Source organism: Ictidomys tridecemlineatus, chromosome 14, assembly GCF_052094955.1.
Source record: "Ictidomys tridecemlineatus isolate mIctTri1 chromosome 14, mIctTri1.hap1, whole genome shotgun sequence".
In the NCBI taxonomy this organism is placed as follows: Eukaryota; Metazoa; Chordata; class Mammalia; order Rodentia; family Sciuridae; genus Ictidomys; species Ictidomys tridecemlineatus.
Window position 1 is genome coordinate 68,440,158 of NC_135490.1, and position 25,774 is coordinate 68,465,931.

Below are 25,774 nucleotides of genomic sequence, written 5' to 3' on the forward strand. Positions count from 1 at the left end.
CCAAGAGATCCCTGCACGCCCTTTCCAGGTCACCTGTTCCAGCCATCTGCCACAGAAACTGGACTCAACAGTGTGTGTTTGGACAACAGAAGTTTGTTGTCCAAAGTGTAGCCAGGTGTGCTAGCGCAGCTCCCTTTTTTTTTTATGTACAATACTACCACCATTCTGGTCTTCTGAGCCTCCACCAGAGCCACACCAGTTCCAGTGGCAATGTTCAATTCTTCTCCATCTTGCATCTCTAAAATTTTGGAAAGTCCTACTTCAATCCTTTTTTAATTTTGAAACAGGGCCTCATTAAGTTACCAAGGCTGGTCTTGAACTCACGGTCCTTTTTCCTGAGTAGCTAGGATTACAGGCATGTGCCACCATGCCAAGCACTTCATTCATGTAGTATCTTGAGAAATTATAAGATTCGAATTTTTTTATATGAATTTTAAAATTATGGTTTTTCAATGTATATTCTGAAGAATTTTATTTTATTGATATAATGAATCAACATCAGGGTGCCGCGAGCCGGGCCATGGCGGCCGCCGCGCTCTCCACTGCTCTCCGCTGCTGGCGGCTGGTGCGCGGCTGGTGCGCGGCTACTGCTAGGACCAGGACCACAGCCCATCCCAGGGACCTGTGGGGCCACACTCACTCACGCGCCCAACCGCCCAACCGCCGCCCCTACCCAGCTGGAGAGCGCCCCCTGGCGGTAGGCCGGCCTGGGTGGGCGGGGCACCCGGCTCCCAGCAGCCCGCACCACAGGGACCAACTGTCAGTTGGTCACAGTCGCCGCGCGCCATCCCCACCGTCAGTGGGCCCGAAGGGCGCCTCCAATAAGCAACTCTCCTGCCGCCCTCAGGATGGCCCGGAGCCCGCGCCGCGTCCCGGGAAGCTGGAGGCGACCGAATCTGGGGGCGGCCGCGGAAAGGGCGGATCAGCGCGTCCGCTTCTGCACAGCTGCCTGCCACGGGCGGAGCGCACGGCCAGGCCCGCGGACGCCACCCAGGGGCAGCCCGGGCACCACTAGAGCGCGACCTGAGTGGCGCCGCTCTCCCGCCAGGTACTGCCTCAAGCTCCCTCAGCGGGAGCGGGCGCTGCCGAGGAGCAGGGCAGACAGTAGGCGCCCTGCCGGCGGGATCTGCACCTGCATCTGGGGCCTTGGGTCTGTAGGCGATGCAGTGGGTCGCGTGCAGGCATCCAGCCAGAGAGAGCACAGGACGCAGCACCTGTTTCCTAATAGCTGCCATTCTGACTGGAGTGAGAGGAAATCTTAGAGTAGTTTTGATTTGCATTTCTCCAGTTGCTAGAGATGATGAATATTTTTTTCATATATTTGTTGCTTGATTGTATATCCTCTTCTGAGAAGTGTCTGTTCAGGTCTTTGGCCCATTTTTTTTATTGGGTTATTTGGTTTTTTTTTTTTTTTTTTGGAGTTTAGCTTTTTTAAAATACTTTTTTTTCAGCTTTTCTTTAAGTGGACACAATATCTTTATTTTGTTTTTGATGTGGTGCTGAGAATCGAACCCAGTGCCTCACGCATGCTAGGTGAGCATGCTACAACTTGAGGTACACCCCCAGCCCTGGAGTGTAGCTTTTTGAGTTCTTTACATACCCGAGAGATTAGTGCTCTGATGTGTGAGGGGTAAAAATTTGCTCCCAGGATGTAGGCTCTCTGTTCACCTCACAAATTGTTTCTTTTGCTGAGAAGAAACTTTTTAGTTTGAATTCATCCCATTTATTGATTCTTGATTTTAATTCTTACATTATAGGAGTCTAATTAAGGAAGTTGGGGCCTCATCTCACATGATGGAGATTAAGGCTTACTTTTTCTTCTATGAGATGCGGTGTCTCTGGTTTTATTCCTAGGTCCTTAATCAATTTCAGGTTGACTTTTGTGCATGGTGAGAGCTAGAGGTTTAATTTCATTTAGTTGCATATGGATTACCTGTTTTCCCAGCACAATTTGTTGAAGAGGCTATCTTTTCTCCAATGTATGTTTTTGGCAACTTTGTCTAATATAAGGTAATTAGAATTTCATGGGATAGCCTCTGTGTTCTTTTATTCTGTACCATTGTTCTACCAGTCTGTTTTGGTGCCAATACCATGCTGTTTTGTTACTATTGCTCTGTAACATAGTTTAAGGTCTAGTATAGTGATGCCACCTTCTTCACTCTTCCTGCTAAGGATTGCTTTAGCTATTCTGAGTCTTTTATATTTCCAGATGAATTTCATGACTGCTTTTTCGATTTCTATGCAGAATGGCATTGGGATTTTGATTGGAATTGTATTGAATCTGTATAGTGCTTTTGGTAGTATGGTCATTTTGATAATATTAATTCTGCCTGTCCAAAAGCAAGGTAGAGCTTTCCATCTTCTAAGGTCTTCTTTGATTTCTTTCTTGAGGGTTCTGTAGTTTTCATTATATAGATCTTTCATCTCTTTTGTTAAGTTGATTCCCAAGTATTTTTTAAGGCTATTGTAAATGAGATAGTTTTCCCCATTTCCCTTTCTGAGGATTTGTCACTGATATACAGAAAAGCATTTGATTTATGGGTGTTGATTTTATATCCCGCTATATTGCTGAATTCATTTACTGATTGTAGAATTTTCTAGTGGATTTTTTTGGGGTCTTCTAGGTATAGAATCATATCATAAGCAAATAATGCTAATTTTAGTTCTTCTTTCCCTATGTTTATCCCTTTAATTTCTTTCATCTAATTGCTTTGGCCAGTGTTTCAAGAACTATGTTAAGTGGAAGTGGTGAAAGAGGGCATCCCTGTCTTTTTCCAGGTTTTAGAGAGAATGCCTTCAATTTTTCTCCGTTTAGAATGATGTTGGCCTGGGGCTTAACATAAATAGCTTTTATGGTGATGAGGTATTTCTGTTATCCCTAATTTTTCTAGTGTTTTGAGCATGAAGGGGTGGTGTATTTTGTCAAATGCTTTTTGTGCATCTATCAAGGTGATCATATGATTCTTATCTTTAAGTTTATTGATGTGATGAATTAGATTTATTGATTTCTGTATGTTGACCCAACCTAGCATTTCTAGGATGAATCCCCATGAAATTGTGGTGCATGACTTTTTGTTATGTTTTTGTAATCGATTTGCCAGAATTTTATTGAGAATTTTTGCATCTATGTTCATTAGAGATGTTGGTCTGAAGTTTTCTTTTTCTTTTTACTTTTTATTTCTTCTTTTTTTTTTTTTTTGATGTGTCTTTGCCTGGTTTTGGAATCAGGGTGATATTGGCCTGATAGAATGAGTTTGGAAGTGCTGCCTCTTCTTCTATTTTCTGAAATAAATTGAAGAATATTGGTGATAGTTCTTCTTTAAATGTCTTGTAGAACTCGGCGGTGTACCCATCCAGTCCGGGTTTTTTCTTGGATTGTAGACTTCTGATGTTCTCTTCTATCTTGAAATTGATCTGTTTAAATTGTGTATATCATCCTGATTCAATTTGGGCAAATCCTACGACTCAAAAATTTGTCAATGCCTTTGATATTTTCTATTTTATTGGAGTACAAGTTTTCAAAATAATTTCTAATTTTCTTCTGTATTTCTGTAATGTCTGTTGTGATATTTCTTTTTCATGCTGTTTATTGGTAATTTAAGTTTATTCTCTCCTTCTCTTTGTTAGCATGGCTAGGGGTCTGTCAATTTTATTTATTTTTTCAAAGAATCAACTTTTTGTTCTGTCAATTTTTTCAATTGTTCCTTTTCTTTCAATATCATTGATTTCAGCTCTGAGTTTAATTATTTCCTATCTTCTACTGCTTTGGGTGTAGATTTGTTCTTCTTTTTCTAGGGCTTTGAGATGTAATGTTAAGTCATTTATATGTTGGCTTTTTCTTCTTTTTTAAATATTTATTTTTGAGTTGGATATAATATTTTTCTTTTTATTTATTTTTGTGTGCTGAGGATAGAACCCAGGGCCTCGCACTCCTAGGCAAGTGCTCCACTACTGAGCCAAAACCCCAGCCCCCGCAGGAGGAGTGGTAACATGCTGCCATCAAATTGTACAGTGCATTTATTAAGTTTTAACCAATTGGTAAATTCACCATCCCATGTTGCAGGGCTTTAGCTAGAGAAGCCGAGGCTCTGCTTCTCATGCAGTACTGATCCATGCCTTTACCTTTCTTTGTCCACCATAGATCATGTCCCAGCAGCAACTCTATCTCTGGGTGAATTTCAACCACCTCCAACCACTCTAGCCCTGTGTCCATACACTGCTGCCTGAGAAATCTTCAGCCAGACCCATGTACTGACGCTTACTCTATGTTCTTTTAGAACATCCTGTGGATTCTGCTGAAGAGCTTCCAAATTAGAGGCATACATTCCTGAAACTCCAAGTGGAAGAGGCTTTGTTCTGATTGCACTGTCTTGTTGGAAGGCCTCCGATTGCACAGAACCCAGTCAGAGCCTGGCAACAGAAGTCAGAGCAAGAAGATGCTGTCCACACAGCATGGACTCAGAGGTAGGAGCAATGTCAGAGCCACTCTGTAGCCACCCTGTGTTTATGTCTCTGTTTTGTATGGTTGGATCCCGAAGAGCATCTTTGCTTTCAGAGTGAATTGCATGACCCACTAGACAGTCACACTGAAGGTAGGACACTATAGAAGCAGGTGTGTATAACAGCTGGAGGACACTGCTGCTTTTGAACCTGGGGATGGAATCTGAGTGGAAGGATCTTTATATTTTTCATATCTTAATGACCTTGTGTCAAGAGATCTGATGCCATGACTTGGGGTGTGCTGTGTTTGTAACCAACTTTTCTAGCCTTACATGGAAAGTTGACCATTGTCAGGAGAAGAGCTCATTCTCTCCTTATCACCTAAACATCCTGTGACTTGATGTGACATAGTGAAGAAGAAATCTCATCATCAGACAAAAAGCCAGACAAAAACCAGGGTTTTTCTGTGCTAGAGTGTCTTTCTGAGGTCACTCTCCCAATGACCTTAGGCCTCCCTCTTGGCCTCACCTCTTACAGGATCCACCCCTTCTCAATCCTGCCCCCCTGATGATCCCAACACATGGACCTAGGAAGACAACCAAATCCAAACCTCAGAAGGGACTGCTGTGGTGGTCTCAAACATTCACTCCACCCCCAAATCAGCATGACAGTGCTGTTCCCCTTGTTTGGGTCAGTTTGAGATTGGGAGTGGGACTTAGTTCTGAGGGTTGAGATGAAAGGGAAAGTCTGCTGGGGAAATCTCTGATAAAGGTATAGTCACAGGAGCTGAACCAAAAGTGAAATATGGCAGATTGAGAAAATCTTCACATCCAACCACAACTCCATTAACATGCTAGGAAAAGGAATTTTGTTTTTCTATCTTCTTTCTCTCTTCTTAAAAAAATTCATTTTTTTTAGCTATACATGGCAGTAGAACCTATTTGATGTATTTGTACAAACACAAAATATATTGCATTTTAATCCCAGTCTTGTGGATGTACATGATGCTGAGATTCACTGTGGTATATTCACATATGTACAAGGAAAGTTATGTCAGATTCATTCCACTGTCTTTCCTATTCTTATCCCCTCTCCCTGCCTTTCATTCTCCTTTGTCTAATCCACTGAACTTTCATGGCCCACCCCCACCTACAAACATTGTGTGTTAGCATCCACATGTTAGAATATTCAACCTCTGGTTTTTTGGGTTTGGCTTATTTCAGTTAGTATGATAGTCTCCAGATCCATTCATTTACCAGCAAATGTTATAAAGTCATTCTTCTTTGTGCTGAGTAATATTCCATTGTGTATATATAACACATTTTCTTTATCCATTCATCTGTTGATGGATACCTAGGTTGGTTCCATAGCTTAGCTATTGTGAATTGAGCTTCTGTGAACATTGATGTGGCTATGTCACTGTAGTAGACTGATTTTATCCTGTGGATATATACTAAGGAGTGGGATAACTGGGTCAAATAGTTTTTCCATTTCTAGTTTTTAAAGGAATCTTCAATTGGTCCAGTGTAGTTGCATCAATTTGCAGTCCCATTTATTGTCACTTGTATTCATACACACACACACACATATCTGGGAATTATATATATATATAATATAATATAATATATATATATATATAATTTAAAACATATCTGAGAATATTGATACATAAGTTTATCTGCTCCCAAATTTTAAAATGTATTTATCTTGTTTGTATCCCCTCACTTCTAGAAATGTACCTGGGATGATGGGTGAGCTAAGATTTGCGTGAATCTGTTATGAGAAAGCAAGATGAGGTGGTACTCAGAGGCCTACACAGTTTGCCAAGAAAACTAGGAAAAATGAAACCATCTGATAAGCTGAGGAACCTTTTAGGTTATTGTGTAACCAATATGGTCCTAAATTTCCAAACAGAAGCTAAAAGAGTTAAGCTAAAAGTGCCTTAACCACATTCATATTAATGTGAAATTGCAAAAAACCCAGCAGTGTTATGAGCGAAATCACATAATGCAAGGAAAAAAGGCATAGGAAGTCACATCACACTGCATTTTAAATGTCCCCTCTCTTCTCTTGAATGCAGTGAGGAAAATATTTCACATTGGCCAAGAGAGATGTCTAGGAAGAGCTGAGAATCTTTTTAATGTAGTTTCTTGTTTATAAAAAGAAATGAAATGGAGTAATAATATAATCTTTACATAATTAAATCTCAGGGAATGCTATTTTTTGAATAATGCATCTCCTCATCTTTTTTTTTAAATCTCTTTCATTAGAGTTAATCACACAAAAATCTTTCAGGCTGCTGCTGCTAATTTAAATCTAGAGATTGCAAGTTTAATTTTTATTGTTGTTTTGTTTTTTGTTAGCCTTCTATGTGCCTATATTAGCAGCTATACAGTAGAGGAATGCAAGACTCATTGCAAAACAAGTTATTTGTGATTCACATGTATGAACAATATTTAGTAACATGCTAGTTATCATTAGTATCTTTCAATAGCACTAAGAATGAGGCACATTTAAATCTTGCTCACAGCCTTACACCAAGGAGACCCATTTATATTCTGGACCTTAAATTCAGTTGTAGGAGAACTCTAACCAACATACTTAGGGACCTCCAATCAGGAAGGTGCCTCCTTGCATTTTCTAGTTTTCCTTAAACAGAGTTGCCAAAAGAAGGGGCCTCCATGATATCCTTTCCTGCTGTTGAACACAAGTTGCAATGCAGAGGATATTCGGTGTGTTTGGTTGTCAACCTGAACATGCCCTAGTTACTGTGTCTTGTCTTAGTTTGACGTATCACTTTCTCTGCTGCTGCCTTCCCTTCAGGCTCTCTAGCCCATGATGACAAAGACACAGGCAACCCCTACTCTTCATAATGCCACATCACATCAACAACACTTAGCAGAATGCCTTGCACAGAGCAGCAACACACTAAACAGATCATACACATATGTATAAATGAAGAGGATTAAAAATTCCTAGTAAAAACACCAGGCTGTAAATCTTGTTGTCTGGTGTAGATCATCATGGCTTAATGATCTACTTCCAGATCCAAAGAGAAGGAATGTGAATGAAGCTATCTGAAAAGGGGCTATTAGGCAGCACATCAAGTCTTTTTTCTTTCAAGTCAGCTTTATTCCCTGGGCTTAGATTGAAACATTATTTATGATACTCCAAAACTCAACCAGAATCTACAGGATAATTGGAGCTTTAAACTATTTTTTCCTCTTCTTCAATCAGAAATTAGATTATTATTATTATTATCTGTCAAACATACTTCCTTCCTCCTACCCCAACATAAAAATTGTATGCAGAGTCTGAAGACAGTCAATCAAGGCAAAGGTTGTAGAGGGAGGGGGTATTGTTGGCAAGTTATATTATGAAGAATGAGAGGCACTGTGGGAAAGTATTATGCCTATGGTTCTTAAAGAAGTATTCATTTTCAGTATGTCATTCACTAGTTAACTCTGATCAAAGAAAAATATATTCCCCCACAAATCCACCTGCTACTCTGACAGCCTTTTATTTAATATGACAACAGAACCACCTGTCTGAGTTTCCTGTTTTATATTTTGCATAATGTACATGATTTCTAGCATGTGCCATATGACAATTTGGGATGGATGGCATTAGAGCAATCTGATTTCTATGTATTGCTTTCTTTGTCCCCAGGGCATATTTTGCATTTATATCCTGCAAATAACAGGAGATATATTTCAACTCCCCACATTTATTTTTCCCCAAACACATTCATAGACTCAGTCCTCCTTGTCAAGAACTTTGAAAATTCCCCTTTCACAGAATATGTGTGTGGGAATCATTGACAGAGCTATCAGAGTTCTTTGTTTTCAACTTGGGTCTTTGTTAAGTCAGAGGGGGAGGAAAAGAAAGCTCTTTGGGTTTGTTATGATTTAATATCCTCACTTTCTTTAATGAACATAAAATAAATATAGCTGATGAGTGGGTTGGTCTTGGCATTCCTTCGATATGTGTAGAAGATACACTTGTACATACACACACACACACGCACACACATAAATACACATTATAAAATGACAAAGGGAAGAGAAAGGAGGAGTACTTGCCAACCTATTCAATTCATTACTACTGAGACAATGCCAATCATGAGCTAGGAAGAGGACATAAGGTGAAAGCACAATGATTCAATGCATGACTTTGTATGAGTTATGATGTGTGTATCTTGTTCTTTGAGAGAGTAGGGGATGTGTCTTTTACATTTCTTCATCCAGAACACACCCTTGTAACTTATGAAACCTTACAGGGAGAGTACTTGGTAAATATGGTTGACTGATTCACTCTACATTGAGTCATCAAAAGAAGAGTGACATCATATGCAAACATTTATACACTGATGCTCACACATATTTCAACCAAGATCCTTTCACGTCCTAAAATTCTAACCAAGAGAGGTATGAAGGATTGGAATTTTATCCAAATATAATCATTAGGGTGGCATTAGAGGGTTATTTAAAAGAAGTAAAACAGATTTTGAAATGATGTTTAAAGAAAGTAATTAATTTGGGAGAGAATGAACAAGTCAACATTCATCAACTTAAGGAAAAGTTGAGTTTCAAGTTAGTAAACTGTTAGAGAGTTCAGTTGGCTAGAACAATAATACTGGACTAGTCCTATTACAGATTTTATTTTATGAGATAAAATTTTAGTTAGCTTTACTTTAGAGAGAAACCTGCCACAGCCTTGAATCTGTGCTAATCTAATGATGCTTGCAGATCCAATGGCCCCATCCCTCTCAGCCAAACACCCTGTGACTCAGCACACTACCCAATTCTCATTGCTTAGGACTCAGGGGACAAAGTGAAATTCTGCCACCCACTTAAGTCCCAGGCTGCCACTCCAAAAACTAATCCACAGTTAGGACGTCATTTTAAAAGTGAGCCGAGCTGGGCACCTTATGTGTCCTGCAAAACATCAAGAAAATCTCCTCTCTTCCAACCCAAAGAAAGAAAGAAAATACTTGGAACTTAATTGTGCTTACAACACAGCCCAGTAACTGAAGTGGTAATTCAAAGGAGCAGCTTTGCAATGACTATTCATCATCGCTCATCATGAAGGAACACGCTTAGCAAGGTCTATGAACACTGAGTGTGTTTATTAGGTCATTTACTGATGAAATGAGACTGTCATTGCATGAAATTATCTACTTGCATATAAGCCATGCAAAGCTATAAACATGGTACTTGGTGTGGTCATGCCAAAGAATGATTTTGGGGCTACCTGATCATGCCCTAGGTAACATATTTCAAAGGGGCTTAAACCCAGGGGACTACCTAGACAGTTTCAGCTAATATGGCTACCAACTGTAACAGGCATTTAAAACTTTCTGAGATAACAACCACAAAGCCTAATCTTAGCCTTGGTCCTGGTGTGCTGTGTAAATCCAATAGACCGGTAGAGTGGTGGCATTTCTGTTCTGACAAAGGGATGATAAACATCCTAAAATGACTTTGACAGGATATAATTATATGAAGTATTTAAACAAACTCTGGAAAGTACACTTATCACCCCCCTGTATTTGGCATTACTAAGTACCCTCCTAAATGGCCAAAGACACCAGTTGTCCTCAGTTCTGTCCTTGTGGGGAGTGATGCCAGATTTTGGATGTATGGCGTTTTATTTCGGGGATGCATTGTACTAAAGCTGCGATTGTTTCCATGGGGAAATGTCCCAGAGTGATTCTTGCCGTGCCACTCGGCTCTCTCAGACACTCCCAGAGAAACCATGAATGAGCTCTGCACTTTGACTTTGATGTCCGACAAAGGGTTGAAGAGGGAGGACTGTGTCAGGAGTTCCTTGTCCAGCAGGTCCTGTAGACAGATGGGACCACTGTATGTTCGGCTCACTGTCAGGTCTGGTTGCATGACAGAATTCAGGAGCAGGGAGTTACCTGGGTAAAAAAAATATATATATAGTGATCTGTCACTCAGAACCTACGACACCTCCATTACCCTTTTACAGCTGCCTTCTCTAACTGCAGGCCCACCCTGACAAAGCAGAGTGGCCACAACAGGTTGGTTCTTAGTGACCAACACCTTGAAACTCTGGCCCTCCTTCCAGTCCATTCTTTCAATGCTGCCAGACTAAATCCTTCACCTTCTGAGATCCTTACATGCTTGATTTTGAGAACAAATATTTCTGGCATTCTGGCAAGTAGCTCAGGTATTGTTGTTCATGTGATTTTAACTGGCAAAAAAGAGCTAAAAAAAATTAGATGTTTTGTAATCCAGTTCAGAGCAAAAATAACATCTGTTCATTTTAAATGGCAAGAGATGACACAGCTTGGTGACTAGGTAGTGCCATTTATAATGAAGCTGCTTGGTTTCAGCATATTTTTTTGTGGATTTCTGGGCACTTTCTGGATCTGCAGGAGGACATAATGTGTCCTCAGAGCAAATGGTTCAGGGGACCTCATGAATCACTTCATGTCTCAGTAGCCAATTCACTTGAACATTGCATATGTCACCGAGAGGAAAACAATACTCCATATGGAAACAAAAAGCAACTCAGATTCTATGTGGGGAGCAGCTCAGAAGAGTCTCCTTTCTGTCTGAAAACAAATGAAAAAAAAAAAAAACAATCTTTACAATAGCATGAGAAATTGGACTTTGTCATCTGTTGGGAAGCACCAAATTTTTTCTAAGCCAAATATTAAAATGAAATGCTGTGATATATTTTTGTGATGAAGTAATCTCATTTATTAGTAAATAACAAAATAACCCTCAGTCCCAAACCTCCCACCCATATCAGTCGATCAATGTGACATCTCAAATTGAAACCCAAACCATATTAAACAATTTTCCTTTGGGGCCTGACAGAAATGTTTAAAGTATGGTATTTTTGAAAATGTTGCAATTCTAGGCCATATTGTATGAGCTTCTATTGTTTTTCCATTTTCATAATCTGTAACAATGCCAGCAGGAAATCTATAACCCTGACTTTTACCACCTCTTATTCAGATGCTCTAAGATTGCAAAATCACAGAGAAAATGTACAAATGAGATGAAATAATGCTGCAAGATCTAATGTCTCCTTGTGGTGTATTTCTTCCAAGCTTGGAGCTACTGTGCCAAGACAAAGGCCAATCAAGTCTCTGTGTTTTGTAACAGAACCACATTGAGTTTTATAGCTTAGGAACCATGTTCTTGTTTATGGTCTTCAGGCAAGAAATGGGACTGCAGAATGATCCCATGTCTGCAAAGAGTTGGGAACTGATGTTTCCTTGGAGACTTCAAGAATTATATGCCCAAGTCTACCAAGCCCTCACCTATTGAAACTTAAGTTTTGGTTATTCTTGAAAGACTCTCTGAGCTCATGTGAAGCAATGAAATGAAAAGTATTTCCTAGAATTAGGTAGCACAGATGTGGAGAATGCTTGATAATAAAAGTACGTACAGGGCAGGGGATGTAGCTCAGTGACAGAGTGCTTGCCTAGCATGCTCGAGGTCTTGGGTTCCATCCCCAGCCCTGGGGGAAAAAAAAGTATATACATATGACACAGTCCACAGTTGAAGAATGGGCACAGTTGAAGAAGGAAGTTGGGGTGGGCAGGGGTGAGTGATTGGCCCTGATCAGACTTCCATCTACTCTTTGAAAATATATTTTCAAGTTCTTAGTCTACAATAAGAATAACATTCTATTTCATGGGGCTGGGAACTGAAACCTGGGCCTTGTGCAAGGCAGGCAGGTGCTCTACCACTGAGCTGCACCCCAGGGCATTAACAGTCTCATTGTTTCCCTTTCTGCAGCACCAGATATATTGTTCAAGAACAGATATGCCTAAGACACTGCAGGTGAAAGCCACATAGTATGCATATGAGGTGTATCATCACAAGGAATATAGGAATAGTAGCAGCTACCAAAGGATTCTTTTCTACATCATTAGTTTCATGAGATCCTTGGTCAAAAGTAAACAGGGTGGTCAGACAATTTGGCAAGGTAATGTATTCATTTAGAGAATGACAATACAAAATTCCCTTTCCTCCCCAAATGTGCACAGACTAGGCAACGGCATTTTCACTTGGTGCTCATGAAGCAGCATGGCAGCCTGTACTGAAAGTATCATCTTCCAGAACCATGGTCACTCCATTTATGAGCACTTGCCATCCATGCACCAAGGGATTATATAGGTTGCCTTTCCTATCCTCTACTATCCCCACTTCCCTCCCCTGCCATCTTCTCTCTCCAACCCATCTACTGTAACTCATTTCTCTTTCTTGTTTTTTTCCCTTTCCCCTCACTTCCTCTTATATGTAATTTTGTATAACAATGAGGGTCTCCTTCCATTTCCATGCAATTTCCCTTCTCTCCCCCTTTCCCTCCCCCCTCTCATCCCTATTTAATGGTGGTCTTCTTCTCATGCTCTTCCTCCCTGTTCTGTTCTTTGTTGCCCTCCTTATATCAAAGAAGACATTTGGCATATACACCTGACTTGTTTAGTTCTTGATGTCAGATGGAGAGACACTTCTCTTTCACAGCAGTCAGCCACTGCAGGACTTGGGTGGTCCCCATATGAAACAAGTCTCCATCTTGAATCCTTTGGTACTTTGGGGAAGTTTGGGTTTCCTGATGGGCCAGTCCAGGTGGTGAGTTCAGTCCTATGGCCAAGGAGGTGGGGCCTGCAAATGAGAAGGAGTAGAAAAATCAGTGTAAGACACTTCCAGGAAAAAGAACATTGGTTCATATTATTCTCTGTTGGGGGCTTCCATCTTGCCCTCTGTCATAGCTAGCTGCTCAGGTATATTTATTCATAGTTCAAAGCTAGTTCAGGGCAAGTATCAACAAAATTCAACAAACCTTTGCCTAATTAAAAATGGTTAGCTGAGTTAAGATCCTTCAAGGAAATGATGGGAGGGACAGAAACCAAGGTTGGCATCTTATTAAACTCTTGTTTCTTTCAGACCTTTAAAAAAATTGAATTTGATATTTTTCAGTAATTTGGGGGGCATTGAACTTCACTGAACTTCCTTTAAATGAAGGGACAGGGTTAATGCTGAAGATGAAATCAGAAATGGAAGGCACAGGGTTAGTGTTTAAGAGGAAATCAGATATTTTGAAATATCTGACGCCTAATGGAGCTATGGTTTGAATAACATTCACAATAATACATTTAAATTTATCCTCAGAGAAGTCGTAGGATTTGGAAACAGTGCTGATTTAGTTTTTTGCTAAGCACAAATAGGACTCAAATATTGCATTTTGAATATTATTACAGTTTGTTAGTTCCTTTTAAAATGTACTTTTCATACTAATTTTAAATAATCGGTGAAAATATCTCTTCTTTGCATTTTTTGCTCTATATTTATTCCATGATTAATTTCAACAAGTTATTTCATTGTCATGGTCCTACAAGACATTTGGCACACATGGTTACTGAATGGACGGTAGCATATTTTGAATGCCTAATTACAAACTCTTCATAAAGCAGTTTATAAGCCTCTTTTCAGCAAGTCCATGTTGTAAAGTTTGTTGAGTATACAGGTTAATCATTATGGATTGGAATCAGATTTGTAATCACCTCTGCTCTTTCTTACCACTGAGTGTCTTTGGAAGAAAAGTAATGAAGCTTCCCTCCGTAAAGCTCATTTTATGAACATGTAAAATGGGACTCATAATGTCTAGTTCGGAGAATTGTGAAATTTACATGAAATGATGTGATGTTTTGCACAGACTGTATGACACTATAAAGGCTCAATGTAATAGAAAAACTCTAAGCAAAATATTTTATGCTACAATTGGGATGCATTGCTCTTGAGAGAACAAAGAACTGGACATTACCATTGGAAGAACAATCAATCCTACTTAAGTACTCTGATTGAAAATGAAAACTGTTGGAAAGTGGATGTAAAAGAGCAGCGTCCTTATTCCCTTGGTGCTGCAGTGCTCTACTTTCAACCTGTGATGGGCTGAGTTCTCTGCTGCTTGGTAGTGACCCTGAAGACTGATCCTCCCCAAGGACAACTGCTATATTTGATAACAAACACCCCACCTGAGGATCAGAAGGCCAAACCCAATGTGACTACTCATGTCCCACATGTTAGAAAGGTCTTCCTCCAATTAAAATTAAATGGAATGTTTTTGAGAAATAGAAAGCTGCTCTACTCCAGGTTCTTCAATGTAGAGAATGTGAAGCAAAGCAAAGCATAGTGTACAGAGTCATGGAAACGGGCACCTCAGGGTTCTCATTCATTCCCAGTTTTCTGAGGAATCTCAATACCACTTTGTGTAATGTTTGCACCAATCTGCAAGGCCACGGGCAATGTATGAATGTACTTTTTCTCCCACAGCCTCATCAACATTTAATACTGCTTGTATTCTTGATAATTGTCATTCTGAATGGAGTGAGATAAAATATTAGAGTAGTTTTGACTTGCATTTTTATAACCACTAGAGGTGTTAAACATTTTTTCATATATTTGTTGGTTGATTGTATATCTTCTTAGTTAAGTGTCTGTTCTGTTCCTTAGCCCATTTATTAATTGAGTTATTTGTTTTTTTGGTGTTGAGTTTTTTGAGTTCTTTATATATTCTGGAAATTCTCTATCTGAGGTGCATGTGGTAAAGATTTCATCCCATTCTGTAGGCTCTATCTTCACATTATGGATTGTTTTCTTTACTGAGGAGACAGTTTAGTTTGAATATATCCCATTTATTGATTCTGGATTTTACTTCTTGTGCATTAGGAGTCTTGTTAAGGAAGTCAGTTCCTCGGCCAACATGGGACTACTTTTTCTTCTACTAGACCCAGGGTCTCTGTTCTAGTGCCTAAGTCTTCGATGTACTTTGAGTTGAATTTCCACCAGGGTGAGAGATAGGGGTTTCATTTTATTTTTCTACATATGGATTTCCAGTTTTCTCAGCATCATTTGTTGAAGAAACTATCTTTTCTCCAATGAATGTCACGTGTATGAAAGAAGATTCCTTCCTACACAGGATCTAGCCAATGCAAATGCAGACAAATTGGCAGAAGAATTTAAGAGGTTTGGAGTTACACCAAGGGTAAGAGTATGTGAAGCCACTCTAGACACTCCTCTTGTGGAGAAAGAAGGCAACCATGTGCTCAATTGGCCTTTTACTGATGTTGCACCACCCTCCAACAGGTTTTTTTGGCTCTTAAGTCTTTGGAAAATTACCTTTCATGCAGCACCTGGTTGTTTCATTGCTGTCTGTGGCCCTGAAGGCCTTGGGAGGCTCCAGTGTGGGTTGCTCTAGCATTAGTTGAAGGGGCGCTGTGGCATGAAGATGCACCACAGTCCCTAAGACAAAAACAGTGTGGGGCTTTGAACAGCAAACAACTCTTGTATTTAGAGAAGCATCATCCAAAAATGCAGCTGTGCTTCAAAGGTTCCAGGGGGCACAGGAACAACTCCTGCGTTCCGTAAGTCGTGGTGCCTGATGCTGCTGCCTTGGAAATGGGACGTGTGATGGGACCTAATTGGGTGTAGATATTAGCTAGTGTGTTGGTGTGCTGGATGGGTCTGATGGAACTTCCATGGGAATACTGGAAAGGAGTTTCACCAGGCCACAAGGTAGACAGAATTACATCATCAATGATCTGGTGATGATCAACCTACGTAGACACGGAGCAAAAACCACTTTCTGTTTGGTAATTAAAATGTGTTATGCTTTGGGTGTGAGTTGTCCCCCAAAGCTCACGGGTGACAATGCGGAAATGCTCACAGTGAAGTGATTAGATTGTGAGTGCTCTGGCCTAACAGTTGACCTAACAAATCCTGAGTTTTTTTAAATACTTTTATTTATTAATTTTATTTATTAATTTTTTAAATTGTTGATAGATATTTATTTTTATTATATGTGGTGTTGAGATTCGAACCCAGTGCCTCACACATGCCAGGCAAGTGCACAACCACTGAGCCATAACCCCAGACCTCCAAATCTTGATGATTTTGAGTGGATGATTTGAGAGGACTAGGTATTTGGTGGTAACTGCCAGCAGGTGATGTGAGTCAGCAGGAAGGAGGTCGTGGGCGCCCGCCCTTGTGGGTTACATTTTCTCCCTGGGAGCTTGCTCTGTCTCTCTGCATTCCTGCTGCCATGGGACAGGGTAGTTTTCCTCTGTCATGGGCTTTCACCATGATATTCTGCCTCTGCTCTGGCCCAAAGCAATGGTGCCAACTGATCATGGACTGAAACCTCTGATATTGTGAAAATATCTTTTCTCCTTCTACAATGGATGTTCTTGTTAGGGATTTGGGTCACAGTAACAAATAAATAAATAAATAAATAAATAAATAAATAAATAAATAAATAAGGGACCACAATAAAAAAATTTATATCATTTTCTACAGAAAAAAACAATATCCTTTTATTTTAAAAATTCTATCAAAATAGGTTTCCATATGACACTGCATTTTTAAAAAAATTAATGTTAACCAGCCTGTGGGTTAGCAGACTATACAGACTTCATCAGAGCATTCATAGATGCTTAGAATATTTACAAGTGTTGTTCACTAGGTGGTAAAGTTCTGTTGCTATTTTTCCAGTACATATTCCACAGTAAAAGAAAGGGCATATGTTGGAATTCTTGTTTAAAAATTCTTAACAAATGGACAAAAGCAAAATTTTCTGAAAAAAGATTTTTCTTGAAATAGTTCTCTTAAACAATCAGGAATATAGAAATGCAAAATAAATGTAAAGAAGAATAAGAAGGTTTAAGTTCATATTATTCTTTTAAATTATTTAAAGTAACATTAAGGTAAATTTTTACGTTCATTATAAAAATGTTGTCCCACCTTCTGCAAATGATTTAACTCTGATTGCTGCAATGGAAATTTCACTTATTTAAAAAAAAATATATGCATGGAAGAATAATATCTTGCTTGCTACCTATGCACAAATTCCAGCTGACCTCAGACTAGTCAGGTAAGATGACCTTTGAGAAACATCAGTCGCAGAGTCTGTTGGAGTCACTACTCAGTCTTGCAAACTGAACAATATTTTGACAAGAGAGCCAGGAACTCACTGAGCCTTCAAGACTGTGCCAAACAGCCTCCAATGATCTTCTCCACGAATGCTTGTGAAATATGCATGTGGAAGAGGTGTGCAGAAATTCTGGAATAACCAATATTGATTGATCAAAATAATTGATCAGAAGAAACACATGATTTGGGGCAATTCACATAGAACTTTATTGGAAAGAATCTCTGCATTTTCCTTAGCAGGCAATTGGCCCTGTTCCTAGTCCCAGTTTCTGCAAGCAGTTTAGGAGCCAACCTGTGGCAGACTGGCTGGAAGTGTCCCTGGCCCAATGGAGCAGGCCATGTTTTCACACGCTGGCCCTTTCCTAGAGGAGCTTCATCTTCTTTTTCTCTTTAGCAAGCCTCCTGGGGAAATCACACATGGGTGGGATGCACTGTCTACACGGTCCCCACAGTCTGGGCTGCTGGACAAATTCAGACACAAGAGGTGCAAGGCCTTCTTGGGTAGATCCCTCCCCACCTCGTTGTCACAAGGGCTGAGGCCAGGGCCAGAGCACAATAGGAATCCTGTCCCACTGAGGACGTGACTTCAGCTGGCAAGGCCAGACTGAAGCCTATGTGGAGCCCATTTGACCTGAATAATGGAGCTTGCTATATTCAGGGTTGGTGCCCTCTCCTGCAGCAGACCTCACAGGGGCTCCTGTCCCTGAGGCTATTGGAACTGTTGGAGGGGAAGTAGTTCTGCTGTAATCCTCTGAGTTAGAAGATAGAGAAGTTGGAGTCACAAGAACCAAATTATTGCTGTTAGGAGAACAAGTCTTTGACTTCATTGTTTTTAGGTTTTGGTTTTCTGGTTTGAATTCCCTGTTTTTTTTGTAGGAAGAGGTTGAGGCACTGCATGGAGTTTCTGATAGAGTCCACAGGCATTGCACGCAGGTTTGCCTTCAGCGTTTCTGCAGCATAAGGTCATGATGGTGGTGTGCCAGTTGTCATGGGATAGTCCTAGCCACCAAGATGAAGGCACGTGCTTCTGCTGCTTGATGAGGGGCAGACTGAGGTCATTCATCTTAGTGTAGAGGCTGCAGGCTTTGCACAGGTAGGGGCCAGTTCCCTCCTACCACCAAGTAGTGTCTAGATGGAGCCACAGTTTATGCATTTGGTGCGCTCTCTGGCAGGTCCTCCAGTAGGTTTGCAGTGGGGCCCAGAGGCACTGCAAGCAAGGCTCAGGCTTGGCTGTTCAGACTGTGCAGCAGTAGAGTCTCCAAGGGTCCAGCTGTCCAGGCAGACATCAGTGGAAAACCTATGTAGGGACTCAAACTGAGTCCTTTTGAAAACTGCAAGACAATTTAGTAGTTTGACTGACTGACAGCCTCGTTTCTTGAATAGCCTTGGCTCAGGCAAGTACAGCAGCTGAACTTGGCCAATGCAGAGTAGTACTATTGTTGTAAGCAAGGAAAGGATTTTGTGCCTCACTTTTTAGTTCGTAAATACTGCCACATGGCACTGCACACATTAGTGCCATGGACATTTTGTGATTGTGAGGGCTTTCAGAGAATCCAGTCATTCCAGTTGTTGATTTTTGTATTTCTGCTTGCTCAGATAAATTCTATGGAATCGAATTTCTCTAAAGTTATTTTTTCCTTTGAATATCAAGTTAGAGCTTATTCATCTTAAGGATGAGGGTGTTATTAATGTTTATATTCTATTTTCATCATTAAAACATACAACTAGAGGTTCAGGGACTGCTGACCAGGGTTGGCTGTGCTTAAACTCTGAATTCATCTGTGGGCTGGGTACCCACGCTCTGGGTAGGTTCCTGGTTTGGCAAAATTTCCCCACTCAGTCCCATGCCCCTCTAGTAGTTAGGATCCAGCTCTCCAATAATGTCCCTGATGACCTTTGCAGCAGGGCAGGGACATACCCTCTTGCCAAGGAAGTGTGCAGACTTTGCAATCTCCTGGAGGGTTGGACAGCTGCGGTGGCATCTCTTAGTCTGAGAAGTCAGAGTACAAGAGCCTGGCCACAGTGATCTTTTCTGCCCAGTGGTGGACCTGGTCACCCAGGTAAGGAGCTGGACTGCTCCTCTGCAGACTTTAGAGTCACTCTCACGGCTTCGGTGCCCAAGGATCCTGGAGGGCAGAAGCCAGAACTTGCCTCCCAAGGAAGCTGTGGACCCCTCCAGGCCTACAGGCCTGAACACTACCACTCAGCCAGGCAGTGGCCTTTGTGGCTCCCAAAGCCTAGGGGCCCTCTCACCTCCACAGGCACAGATGAGCACTTGCTGCTGAGAACTGCAGGTAGGAAAGGATCTAACCAGCCCTGGAGATGAGCCTGTGCATGGAAGGAAGAGGCATCAGGATTGGAAACTGGTGCTTGGTGGGGAAGGGACACCCACTGGGTAGCACCTGAATTCTGTTCCTGTCCCCAACCCCATACCTCTCCATGCCCCATGCACCTGGCATAATGGCCACAGCAAGCAGCTTATAGAACATCTCCTGGACAAAATGCAGGGCTCTCAAAGGGCATGGTGAGCTATTTCTACATTTCCCCTTGTTCATTCTGGGGTCCTGAGCAGACAGAAAGCTCCTTTTATTTTGAAAACCCAACTCCAGTGCCTAAATTCATGGCAACTTTGGCAAAAGCCACAAGCCGGATGTAGAAGATGGAACATGACCCTGTTGGAGAGCCCCATCCCATGTATGCTAGTCACCTGCATGACCAGGTGACACCCTCTTACCCAAACACTGTCCTCACTGGCCAAGTAATCTGCCCTCCAGGGGGGTGCAAACTGAACTCACCTGGACTAGGAGGTAGATGTCTCAGGGTCAAGAGGCTGGTGACCCCATCTAGTGCCCAAAGCCTGATCAGATATGGAGGGACAAGGAAGAGAACCAGAATCGCAACTCCCCTGTCATGAACTGCCTGGCTATTGGTGGCAGGGCAGAGAGGGGTGGCCTAGTGAGAACCTGCACATGGAGGAGGCTGGTCCCTCCAAAGACATCTCCCAGACCTGCACCCCCATGCCCTACCATAGGAGGCTGAAGTGGTGGAGGGCAGGCTACCCTGAAAGCCTGAAAGATCTACAAGGGATTGTATTGTGAGCTGCAGTCCGTCTCTTTGCTGGTCTTGTCTGGACTTGGAGGGCTGCAGGTTGTTTCCTAGCAAACCTCCAACCCCACTATCTTCATCTGTCCGAGAGATTCAATAATGGCAATTACGCCTTTGAGCTGTGTATCTCCAAGGATGCAGGCTCCTGTCACAGTGAAAGGAAGGGTGGGTCCACTTAGCTGGCAGGATCCCAGTGGGCACTTGGTACATAGGATTGCTGTAGTGGGGATGGTACGAATGTGTTTGGGAAATCATGGGCTGGTGTGGCTAGAAGGGGCAGTGGGCTCCTCGAATCTAGCTGATACATTGTCAGTCCTGCTGGGTTGGGGGATAGTGGCCTGTTTGGGGGGACCACTGGCCCTTGTCTGAGGATCAAAGCACCTCTACCCTCCTATGCTAGTCATTTTTTGGCACTGTCAGGGAGTTCCATGTGTGATGGTTCATGAATCGGATTGTATGTCCCTTGGTTTCAGGCTTTGGGTCACCTAAGGAGCCCAGTATCCCTTAAATAGGGGAAGTACCTGGGGTCAACCTTTATTTATCTGGGCATGGAGATGCTCTGCTGTTCTAACTTTTCAGATTTCAGGGAGAGGCAGCCATGGTTTCATAGCATTCTTTCTCCCACACACCCAGGACCTCTCCCACGGTTTCAGTTACCATTTCCTTGTGTCTGAAGACAAGTCACTATCAGGCTCTCTGTCTTCTCATATGGGCTGACCCCCTGGTACCAGAATCACCTTCCTCTCACACATTCCATTGCCTTGAAGGGAAGGGATTCATCTGTCACATTTGGATAGAAACCTGCCTGTGAACCTGGAGTTCTGGAGCCACAGAGGAGGAAAGAGATTGACCAGTGCTGTAGTAGGTGATTTGAACCACTGAGTAGTGCTACAAAGGCTGTGGAGAGGGAAGGTCAATGGCTTGTCTGAACACTGTCCTGGGGCACTTGATGGGAGGGTTCAAGGTGAAAGGCAGGGCTCCTGGGTAGCAACTGGTTCTCCTCCACGGGCTGGTGCTATGCTGGCAACTGGAGGGATAGACAGAGCACAAAGGATGATAAGTGACCTAACCGCAGAGGTAGGATCTTGAGAGTCACAAGGGCCTCCTGGCTCATTGGCCACTCGCTTGTCTTAAACAGAGATGAAAAGCTACATTATCTTCCAGGTCCCAATCTATACATGTTCCCATATCCACCCCCCAGTAATGATGACCAGAAGTGACCTAGTGAGCCCAGGACACACAGTGCTTAGCCCAGATTCTCAGGCAGCACTGGACCATGCTGCTCGATGGGAGATTACATTCCATACCGTGGTGAAGATGAGGCTTTCCTCTAAAATATGTGGTTCAAATTTAAGAAATAAGGGAAAGGGACTTAAAAATTATTAGTCAATCCAGGTGTGGTGGTGCATTCCTATGATCCCAGTAATTCAGGGGCTGAGGCAAGAAGTTGTTGAGTTCTAGGCTAGTATCCCAAAAGTAGTGAGACCCTGTCTTAGAATAAAAAGTAAAAGAGTTTTGTAAAGCCCAATGGAAGAGCACCTTTGGCTCAATCTTCTGCACACACAAAACATGTTGTTATTCCAAATTTGCATAATGTCTAGCTCCACACATTACCATGAACATATGTCACATCTTTCTTTGACATCCAATCAGAAAGCAAGATAGATGCATAAAAAGAGTCAGAAAAACTAGAAACAATAAAATTTACATACATTTGTGGGGCAAGAGCAAGGCCATGGAGGCAAACACGTGAGTTTTTAGGAAGCCCCTTTAGCTAGCAATGAATATCTTAGCCAGGTTGAAGGTCAGGAAAATTGCCCAGCTCAGATCAAGCAGGTTACCACCAAACCAGAGTGTGGGTTTCGTGATGGTGTCAGGTCAGGCATACATGCAGATCTCCTCTATGCTCCACAGTGAGTGTTTTAGATGCACAGTGTTTAACCCTGGGCTTCAGTGTGGACCCCAGGACTTGAATGAGCACTTCAAAACCAGCGTTCCCTCCAGGCCCAGCAGTGCAGGTTTCAAGACCACTTCATGCCTGAGAGGGAAGCTGGCAAATGGGAAGTCTGGATATGATGCCCCATATCCAGCCCACCTGTGACAAAGTCCAAGCCTGTCCTGGAGACTCTAAACCCCTGCACTGCACTATAGGAAAGCCTAGCCAGCTGTTGAGTGATGTGCACAAGGGCATCTGGGTTGACATCATATCCACAAGACCAAGCAGCCCATTGCTGCTATTCAGGGTTGAAGGGTTGGTGAGTTCAAGCCCACAGCCTGGGCTGAGCTTCCTGGGTGGGTTACACTAATTGAATGTGTTATGTCACTTTGTTTGGATTGTATTTATACACACAAACTCAACATAGACAATGCAGTGAATGATTACTCCACTTAGGAGGAGTTAACTTAAGAGACTATAACATATATACAGTGAGAACTACTTTCGTTATACGCTCTTAACATCCCATAATTGTGTTAACAAGTTCTTTCTGAATTCTTTCTAAGTTTTAGGTTCCCAAGGTCCACAGGCATGATTTGTGATCTTTTGGAAGTTTTCAGATACTTGTATGTCTGTTTATATTCCTTTCTCCCTTGTAGCATTTTCTTTTCTTGTATTGTCTAGTATTTTTCCTTAAAGTGATCTCTTTTAGTTACATTCAATTTACTGCTCTCCCAGAGCATTCTTTATAACTGCAGCTTAAGTTTTTAGGTTACACCTCAAACTTTACATAGTTTCTATCCTTCCTGATGGAAATCACCCCATTAGTTAGGAAAACCACAGTATTTCTATATCCTTTATTACCTTATTGTCCTCTGATGAATCCTAACATAACCACACTTTTATATATGAAAATTAGTTACTTCCTCCAAACTAAGACAAAAAAGATCTTTATTGTCTCCAGTCTCTGTCCCTGTCACCAAGGGAATTATGATAGAGTGCTTAAACACTGCAATTCTTTCAGACTTTTGTTTCCTAGAAGCATTACCCTCCCATTAGTCTGAAATTACTTGAAAGTAATGGCCATATTTATTTTGCTCATCACCAATTTATAAGTAGTACCATGCAGAGAATATACTCAATCAATACTTATGAATGAGTAATTACTCTTGACCTTCACATTGCATATGGAGTTAGTGTTGTAACTACTACTCTAGTTGTATCCTCACATTTTATCATAATCATCCTCTTCCAGAAATGATATATTCAAGAAAGACTTTTGGTAATTGTTAATACAAAACATAAAAGAGAATTTGAACAGATAAATTTCTTTTCCCTCACACTTTCAAATGGAAGAGAAAGACATTACCATAAAAATAAACATAACTTTGACAGATTTTATTATAGCAATCTAAAAATATGATTTCCTTATATATTTAGGTCAAAATCATAGGGAAGCACCCAAATATATAGTACTAAATAAACTAAAATGAAATTTACAATCCACAATTAATTCCTAAGTATTGATTTGACAGATGAACTGATGAAATCTTATTATTAATCTGTTTTTTATTCAGTTTAGTAGTATTATCTTAAGTTTATGGAGCAGTTATTCTTGTTGTCAGACTGGAATTAAAGAGATGAAGCTAATAAGATGTAAGATCTATGAATTAGTTTATAAAACACACCCATATTTTATTAAAAGTGAAGAATGTTAACTTTTCTCATTTGCAAGTTCTGCTTTAGTTCCCCAGAAATAAAAAAAAAAAATCATAAAGGGAATAAATGACTCATGGCCAAAACATCTAATAAAAATTGTGATCATTCTTTCAAGAATTCTTTTTCCTGACACATGAATTTTTCATGTGGTAGTACTCTTTTTGTGCACTTTACAGTGGAATGGAATTGGAGCATGAGTATCTTTTCTTCTATTCCGCAGTGACCAGTAGTCTCTTCAGAAGACAATGAATGATATCGAGGGTCTCACTGTGACAATAAAACTACAGTTCCTCCTTTGGTTGAAGCTAATGCAAAAAATAAACAGTGTGGACCAGTTCTCACGCCAGTGTGTCTGATTTTCTTTTCCCCTTCCTCCACTTGGGTGGTCTCCATATGGAACACCTCTCCTCCTTGAATGCTCTGTTTCTTTGGGGAAGTTTGAGTTTCCTGATGGGCCAGTCCTGGTGGTGACTTCAGTCCTATGGCCAAAGACTTGGGGCCTGCAAATGGGAAGGAGTAGAAAATTCAGAGTAAGAAAGACACTTCCAGGGAATAGAACATTGGTTCATAGTATTCTCTATTGGGTGCTTCCATGTTGCCCTCTGTCGGAGCCAGCTGCTCAGATATATCTATTCATAGTTCAAAACTAGTTGAGGGCAAGTACCAACAAATATTCAACAAGCCTTAGCCTAATTCACCAATGGTTAGCTGAGTCAAGAACCTCATTCCCTTGGTGCTGCAGTGCTCTGCTTTCAACCTGTGATGGGCTGAGTTCTCTGCTGCTTGGTACTGACCCTGAAGACTGATCCTCCCCACAAGGTCAACTGCTATATTTGATGACAAATATGCCACCTGAGGATCACAAGGCCAGACCCAATGTGACTACTCATGTCCCATATGTTAGAAAGGTCTTCCTTTAATTGAGATTAAATTTAATCTTTTTGAGAAATAGAAAGCTGCTCTACTCCAGCTTCTTCAATATAGAGAACGTGAAGCAAAGCAAAGCATAGTGTACAGAGTCATGGAAACGGGCACCTCAGGGTTCTCATGAGGACACACATCATGGAACAGTTTTATGATCAACGTCATGGTGCTATCAAACTCTTGACAACTTACGTAACTTCATTGCTGCCCTGTTTCTGGCCTGCTCACATTTCCTCCTGTAAAGCCCAATTGTGTTTTTCTATGTAAACACAATCTGCAGTCATTGTTACATCAGTTCCAATCCATTGTTATTTGCTCTTTATAGTAATTTTAGATATTTTTTACTCTGTAGGATTTTCAAACTTTAGAAATACTGTTAAGAGAATTCCATATGGGAATTCGTTCCTAATTGATCTAATCAGTCTTGTTGAACTCATCTTGTTGAGCAAAGAGCTTTTACAGATTTTTAACACATCATTAATGAGGGAGACAGGTCTATATTATAATAGTTGAAAGATTCATCTATACATGTGAAATATTGAAGTGTGTTTGCAAATGAATGCCAAACTTTTCTTCCTAGTGGGGGAGGAAAGACCACTGAAACTGCCTGGACAAACTTTATTTCCTGTCTCTCCATGAGAGTTCTTTGGAATGTCTAGGAGGAGTCACAGACTTT

The 25,774-nt window shown here is 41.2% G+C and overlaps 1 long non-coding RNA gene across 1 annotated transcript; it reads left to right on the top strand.

The window, feature by feature from the left end:
- Positions 1 to 729: 729 nt before the first annotated feature.
- On the top strand, positions 730 to 25,263 carry LOC144370492 (uncharacterized). Its single transcript, XR_013430467.1, has 3 exons — positions 730 to 1,048; positions 4,278 to 4,464; positions 24,395 to 25,263. It is a non-coding gene; the product is annotated as an uncharacterized LOC144370492 (long non-coding RNA).
- The last annotated feature ends 511 nt before the right edge of the window (positions 25,264 to 25,774 follow it).